Raw genomic sequence first — 8,319 nt, 5'->3', positions numbered from 1 at the left:
CTCCGCTCAACCTTGTATTATATTCAGTACTCCTGGTATTTTTCTCTTCTGTGACCAAGATATTGTCTACCAGTGAGAAGGAATTCTTCCTTACTGGTCCGTAAAAGGGATTGGTCTCTCAATAATTATTTTATTGAAAAACCGGTCGTGACAACCTTGGTATCAGAGCCAGGCTGACTGTAGGAAGCCACTAGGTGCGATCGCTAATCGGTTATTAGCGTCTTTTGTGCTTTTCAGCATTTTTGCAATTGTAGCTATTTTCTGTTGGTCATCATAAAATTTATGACTTGACTACTCAGAATTTTTGCCTACTTTTGTAGATGGCTGGCAGCAACCGCGAGACTCGAGTGTTCACGAACGTGCCCGAGGGGTTTGTCAAGCTCCTCGTTTCCATCACCAAGCTCGCGATCGGGCCAGCAGCTCGCCCGGAGTTCACGCTCTACCAGCACTTGCTCAGTGACGACGTGTCTATGCACCAAGCTGTGGTGCAATTCAAGGGAGGACGTTCTGCAGCTCGCCACTTCCGTTTTGTGGGAAGGGCCATGCCTACGGAGAGGCATGCCATGCAGATGGCTGCCCGTGAGGCGATAGCTCGCCTTCGGGACATCCTTCCTACGATGAAGACTCGCCGCTACCACTACCTCCCATGCCATGTGCCGTACACCAGCCACTATGCATTCGCCTGCCATCGGGGAGAACGAGATGAAGCCATCGAGATGGTTGTGGAGTATCTCAAGGCTCTGGAGGAGTCTTTCGACAACCTCGTAGACGATCTTGTGGCTGCCCGCATGGACTTAGTCCGGGGCGGTCCTGCCAGCAGGAAGGAGCTCCTCCACACGGTGCCGCCTCTGACATTCGTCTCGTCTTCAGCCTCGTATGCACCGGCCGTTTTGGCCACTGCTCGCCGTCTTCCTACCACTGAGGAGTTCGACCGAGTCATCGCTCCTACTCCAGTCAGAGCCGCACCGCCTGCCGCACCCGCTCTACCACCAGTCGCCCCCGCACCGTCACCGCAGCACAGCGTTACGCGCCAGGAGCTAGCTAGAGAGGAGGTGGAGGTTGATTCTCCTGGACCGCTGAGCCTTGCCATCGGCAAGGGAAAGGAAATCTTCACCATCTCCGACTGAGAGCGCCGAGTAGCCGCGCGTTATGCCTGCTTGTATGATGTGTTGTTTTATCTGTACGCTAGTTTGTATTGGTGTGTTTGCTGCCTTCCGGAGTAGTACGCTAGTCTAAATAACATGTTAGGAATGTGTACGCGCATCCTGAGTGCTGTATCGTGTGTTTGCTTTTCGCGTGTAAGATATATGCTAAGCAGTTCTTCTCCATGCAAAATCATTTATGTTTTCTTGAAAAACCTTGAGATCTTTTAAATTTGTTGCCTTTGCAAGAATTTCCTTGTGCTACACAGTTTTTCTCATGGGTTTTGCAAAATAATACCCCAGACTGGAAAAATGTCTCGCCCGTGGACTCGCTCCATGCCCAATCAGCCAGAAGAGGTTTATGGGACACAGACTAGCAACAATTTCACTCAGGGTCAGTCCAGTCAACAAGACAGCGAAGCAGCCCTGTCTCAAGTATGTCGCCTTTTTGAACAAAGCCAACAACAACACCAAGAGATGATGAGACACGTCATCAATATGGGAAACCACCGTGAGCCCTATCAACCGCATTCCAAGTTATCTGAGTTACAGAAGACTCGCCCCTCAACTTTTGCTCACACTGATAGGCCGCTGGAAGCCGATGATTGGCTTCGTGACATTGAAAGGAAACTGATTATTGCTCAGTGTTCAGATCATGAGAAGGTGCTTTATGCACCACACTACCTTACTGGAGCAGCTGCAGCATGGTGGGAAAACTTCCTACACATGCATCCCAGTGAACACAACATCACCTGGGAAGAGTTCAAAGAAGGCTTCCGTGGGGCACACATCCCCAGGAGCATCCTAAAGTTCAAGAAGAGAGAGTTTGATGACCTGAAGCAGAGAGGCATGTCAGTGACAGAATACAATGGTCAGTTTACCCAACTGTCTCGTTATGCCTACGACGAGCACATGACAGAAAGCCAGAAGATGGAAAAGTTCCTGGACGGCCTGGCACCAACACTAAGATGCCAACTGATTGTACACACCTTCCCGGATTTTAAAACTCTAGTTGACAAGGCCATCACCTTGGAGAATGAGCGCCGTAGTCTGGAAGATATCCGTAAGCGAAAGAGGGACAAAACGACTCTTGCTCGCAACAACCGAGGCAAGACTGAGGTCCCAAGGACAGACGCAAGGAGATCCACGACTACTGAGCCAAGGCCCGTCGGACAGTTTCATGCCAGGGATAAGGAGTACACAAACCGTCCAGGGGTCACCTGCTATGCTTGTGGTCAAGAAGGGCATTATGCTAAATAGTGCCCAAAGCCAAAGAACCCGGCACCCAAGCCAAACAATGGTGGGAACAATCCAGCCCCCAAGCGCAACAACTTCAACCCTAGCAACAACCACAGGAAGGGTCACCTGAACCATGTGACCCGGGAAGAAGCGCAGAATGCCCCAGACATCGTGCTCGATACGTTCCCTGTCAACACAGTACCTGCCACGGTTTTGTTTGATTCTGGAGCTTCCCATTCGTTCATTTCGAAGAGTTTTGTTTTGCAACATGGTTTTCCGATACTTCCCTTGGAAAAATCTATGATCATCAAGTCCCCCGGAAATAAGCAAATCGCTCAGGGTTACTGCCAAGGAGTGGTCATTGAGTTCGAAGGACTACAATTCCACGCGAATCTCATCGTGTTGGATAGTAAAGGACTGGATGTCATTTTAGGGATGGACTGGTTGACCACCAACAAAGGATTCATTAACTGTTTCAATTGGACTGTGATTCTCACTCATCATCACGGCAAGACAATAGAGGTCACAGCTCAAAGAAGGCCACGATCACGGCAACCAAAGTTGAACAAAATGGACATTGCAGAACTGAGAAAGGTTCCAGTGGTATGCGAGTTTCCTGATGTGTTCCCTGAAGAACTACCAGGCATGCCACCAGACCGAGAGATAGAATTCAGCATCGAACTAGCACCTGGCACCGCTCCCATCTATAAGAAGCCTTATAGAATGGCACCCTCAGAATTGGTGGAGTTGAAGAAGCAGATAAAGGAATTATTGGACAAAGGATTTATTCGAGCCAGCTCCTCACCTTGGGGTTCGCCTGTGTTGTTCGCAAAGAAAAAGGATGGGACACTGAGACTGTGTATAGACTATCGAGCCCTCAATATGGTCACCATCAAAAACAAATACCCGATGCCACGGATAAATGATTTGTTTGACCAGCTCACTCAAGCCAAGGTATTCTCAAAGATTGATTTGAGATCAGGATACCACCAATTGAAAGTACGGACAGATGATATCCCCAAGACAGCGTTCACTTCCAGATACGGGTTGTACGAGTTTACAGTGATGCCTTTTGGACTAACGAACGCCCCCGCATATTTCTTCCACCTCATGAACAAAGTGTTCATGAAATTCATGGACAAATTTGTGGTGGTATTCATTGACGACATTCTGGTTTACTCAAGGACACCAGAAGAGCATGCTGAGCACCTCAGAATTGTTTTGGGAGAATTGAGGAAGCATCAGTTGTACGCCAAATTTAGCAAGTGCGAATTTTGGCTAAGACAAGTTGGTTTCTTAGGCCATATATTGAACCAAGAAGGCGTGGCCGTAGACCCAGAAAAAGTCAAGGCCATACTTGACTGGAAGCCACCCGCCAACGTTACTGATGTGCGGAGTTTCCTAGGAATGGCCGGATATTACAGAAGATTTATTGAAGGATTCTCCACTATGGCAAAACCAATAACACAGTTGCTCAAGAAGGACAAGAAATTTGTATGGACGGAAGCATGCGAGAAAAGCTTCCAAGAACTCAAGAAGAAGCTGACAACCGCACCGGTCTTAACTGTGCTAGACATACACAAGAGTTTCGAAGTTTATTGTGACGCGTCCCGAAAAGGTCTCGGATGTGTACTAATGCAGAATGGCAAAGTTGTCGCATATGCCTCCAGGCAGTTGCGAAAACATGAGGAAAATTACCCAACACATGACCTGGAACTAGCAGCAGTTATACACGCACTCAAGGAGTGGAGGCACTTTCTGTTGGGAAATCGCTGTGAAATATATACGGACCATAAGAGCCTCAAATATATTTTCACACAGCCAGAGCTGAATTTACGCCAACGACGCTGGTTGGAGTTGGTCAAGGACTATGATGTCGGTATTCACTACCATCCAGGGAAAGCAAATGTGGTGGCCGATGCCCTTAGTCGAAACCCCAGCCCGGACAATGACGGTCCGCAAAACTTGAGGCCTGAGTTCCAGCAAGAGTTCGCTAGGCTCAACATGATGTTAGTCGCTGAGGGCACCGTATCAAATCTGGAGATACAACCCACCCTGGTGGAACAAATTAAGAAAGCTCAGCAGGGACATCCCAGCATCGAAGGTATAAAGAAGAAAATGAACCTTGGTAAGGCTTCAGAGTTCGTCACAGACAGTGAAGGAACATTATGGTACGGAGACAGACTTTGCGTACCTAACATTGAGGAACTCAAGCAACAGATCTTAACGGAAAGCCACACCGCTCCATACTCAATCTATCCTGGAGGAACCAAAATGTACAAGGACATTCAGGAAAGATTTTGGTGGCACGGTATGAAAAGAGATATAGCCACATTCATTGCTTGTTGCGATTCATGTCAGCGCATCAAGGCCGAGCATCAAAAGCCAGCAGGGCTACTCCAGCCAAACAGGATACCAGAGTGGAAATGGGATGAAATAGGAATGGACTTCATTGTCGGATTACCCCGATTGCAACGCGGAAATGACGCCATATGGGTCATCACAGACCGACTAACCAAGGTTGCTCATTTCATTCCCATGAAGACTACCTACTCCACACAAAGACTGGCCAAACTCTATCTCTCCCGTATAGTTTGCTTGCATGGAGTCCCAAAGACTATAATATCAGACCGAGGCACTCAATTCGTCTCCAAATTTTGGGATCACCTACAACAAGCTCTGGGCACGCAACTGGCTTTCAGTACATCGTACCACCCTCAGACTGATGGACAAACGGAATGTGTAAATCAAATCCTAGAGGATATGCTAAGAGCCTGTGTGCTCACCTATGGATCCAGTTGGGAAGAGAGTTTGCCGTATGCCGAATTCGCTTACAACAACAGTTACCAAGCCAGCTTGCAAATGGCACCTTTTGAAGCATTGTACGGACGGAGGTGTCGTACCCCACTGAATTGGTCAGAAACAGGTGACAGCCGTATCTTCGGCCCAGACATGCTTAAAGAGGCCGAGGAGAAAGTTAAACAGATCAGGGACAGACTCAAGACAGCATAGAGCCGACAAAAAAGCTGCTATGATCAGAAACATCGTGAGGTCAGCTTTGAACCCGGTGATTCCGTATACCTACGAGTATCTCCTATGAGGGGTCTACAACGGTTCAAAATTAAGGGGAAGCTAGCCCCAAGATTTATTGGCCCATTTTGTGTAAAGGCACGAAGAGGCACGGTAGCCTACCAACTAGACCTACCCAAGGAGCTGTCAGACGTCCATGACGTATTCCACGTCTCACAATTGAGAAAATGTGTGAGTAACCCGGAGAAGCATGTACCTCATGAGAACATTGATATGCAACCAGACCTCACCTACAGGGAGAGGCCAGTAAAGATTTTGGAAGAATCTGAAAGGAGGACCCGTCAGAAAACGACAAGGTTTTTCAGGGTTCAGTGGAGCAACCACACTGAGGATGAAGCTACATGAGAAAGGGAAGATTTTCTCCAGGCAGAGTATCCATATCTATTTGAGGATAAGCAGAAATCTCGAGGACGAGATTTTTCCTAAGGGGGTAGGTGTTGTGACACCCAAATTTTTATTTGGTTTTTTTCAAAAGATTTTATTTGACTTGAGGGAGGTGATTTAAAATTTTTCTTCAAAAGAACCCTCCCTTTCAAATATTTTTTTATGGCAAAAGTTTTATTTGGATTCACCCAAGATCTGTCTTTGGTCTTGGAGGTTCTTGCTTTTTATTTGGACTCAAGACAAAATGCTTTTCACTTGGGAAAATGCCTTTTGAAAATCTCTTTGAAATTTGCACTATGGCTTTTGAAATAACCCTTTGCCACTTTCAACTTTTCTCTCTTGCCATGGCCTTAGTGCAAACCCACTCTCCTAAACCTCCCCTCATCTTTGGATCATGTTTGGCATCTAATCCAGCAAGTTGAACCTCCCCTATGTTCATTTCCCATTTAAATCTTATTCAAATAAATTTCTGCCTTCTATTCTAGCCATTGGTGATTTACAAAGGAACTCCATTTTCTGTCTTGATTTTCACCCCCAAACCTTTTCCCCCTCCTAGTCCTTTGAACCCTCAACCAGGATCCAGGAAGATCCACTAGTCTTTAGTTCAAAATTTTCAAACTACACTTGCTGCAAGTTTGGACCAGATTTGTCAAATTTGGTGAAATTCATTCAAATCCTTTTCCAAAAATTCCAAGAAAAATCAGGCAGCCTCTGGGTGCATTGAGTGGTCACCTCACCAAGTACCAGCTCCAGAAAAATTTATCTCATTGCCAAAACTTTCTGTCGAACACCTGCAGTGCATGGTCATTGTCAAGTTCAGAAAATTCAGAGAACAGTTCAGTGGCTTACTGTCGTTTTCTTCAGAGATGGTTGTCGATCTCGCCAGTGCTGCTGTGTCGCCTTGCTCCCCGTCCCCTCCCCCTTGTTCCTGCACCGCACGAACGTCTGGCACCTTGCGGACGTCGGCGACAAGCAGCAGAAGGTGCGCCGCCCCGTGACCGACGCCAGCGGTGGCTTTGCGGACGCCAGCGGGAGGCACGGCGCTGACGGCGCCACCCAGCGCCGGCCAAACCACCGGAGCTCGCCGCGTGGCCTTCCACTCCCCCGAACGCGCTGCCACTCCCGTCGTGAACCGCAGGGCGCGGAGCGCGCTCTCTGCCGCCGTCGAGCCTGTGCGGCCATCTCACCGTGGACCGACGCCATTACGCCAAGACCAACTCCGTTTAGCTGTGGGATGGCACCAGTAACCTCCACTGATGCTGCCTGGCCACTCAAACCTCCTGCCAATCCACTGCATCGCCGTAATCGCTCGCCGGAGATTCTCCGTTCACGGCCACCCCGTCGATCCGCCTATAAATAGCGGCCTCGAGCTTCAACTCAAGCACGCACCATCCCTGCACTCCACCTAGAGCACGCCTAGCCACTTGAAGAGCCCCGAGGAGGTCTCCTTCCTCGACTCCGGCCGCCGCGACCCGCCACGGGATCCAGCTCGATTCGCCCCCGTGTGTGCACCTCCGCCTCCCATCTCTTGCCAATAGCTTCTCTATGCATCCCTCCTTCTGACCCGTGCTTCAATTTGGACTTTGCAGCCCTCCACCGGAGTTCTCCACCCTCACCCGAGCCGCCGTCCGCCGGAGAAAGCGTCGCCGTCGACGTGGTGCTCCCCGTTGGTCGAGTCCACCACCCACCGACGCGGAAGAACAAGCTGAAGCTCTTGGTACCCTCCGATCCTCCTAACTCGCCGTGGTTCGACGCCGGCGTCCACCGCAGTCTTCGGGTGCCGGCGAGCTTTTCAAACCTGACATGTGGACCCCGCATGTCAGCCTCTGTTCTATTCTTTCGCGAACCGTTTTCTGTTGGCGCCTTCGGGCAAAATATGCTTTCCCCCTTTAGCTTGCGCATTTCTTTCCGAAGCATTTTCTGTTTTCTCAGTTTAAACCCTGGAACTTTTCTGTTTCATTACAGATAAGTCCCTGGACAGAAACCTTTATAACTCTTTAATAAAAAGGAATTTTTGAGTGATTCTTTTTCTAACAGTCTTAAAATTTTGTCTAGTTTTTTATGAGATTTATTTGGAAAAAATTTGGAGAAGTTTCTGTGCACGCTTTGCTTTTCACGTTAGTACCCGTTTTCGTTATTGCCGTAGGTTCCGGGAGAGGTGACGGAGCCGCGAACTTCGCCGAGCTAGACTCCGACTTCTCCGAACCAGGCAAGCATGTTTGAACATTTGATATGATGAGTGTTTTGCATGTTTGCTTGAAAGTTTGTGCGTGGCATGTGAGTGTCGATAAATACCTCGTTGCTTGTAGGGCAACTACCCGCATGTCCCGAAGTTGCGATGATCTCTGATGAGAGATGGCCTAATCATGTGGTGACATGAAGGGCAGCAAGGTGGTACTGTTGTAGCATACCAGCGTTGCGTCATCTGACTTCCTCCGACGTTAACGTGGACGGAGTCACATTA

This window comes from Triticum aestivum, chromosome 7D (genome assembly GCF_018294505.1).
Source record: "Triticum aestivum cultivar Chinese Spring chromosome 7D, IWGSC CS RefSeq v2.1, whole genome shotgun sequence".
In the NCBI taxonomy this organism is placed as follows: Eukaryota; Viridiplantae; Streptophyta; class Magnoliopsida; order Poales; family Poaceae; genus Triticum; species Triticum aestivum.
The sequence above is the reverse complement of the archived record's forward strand: the minus strand, read 5'-3'. Positions refer to the sequence as shown.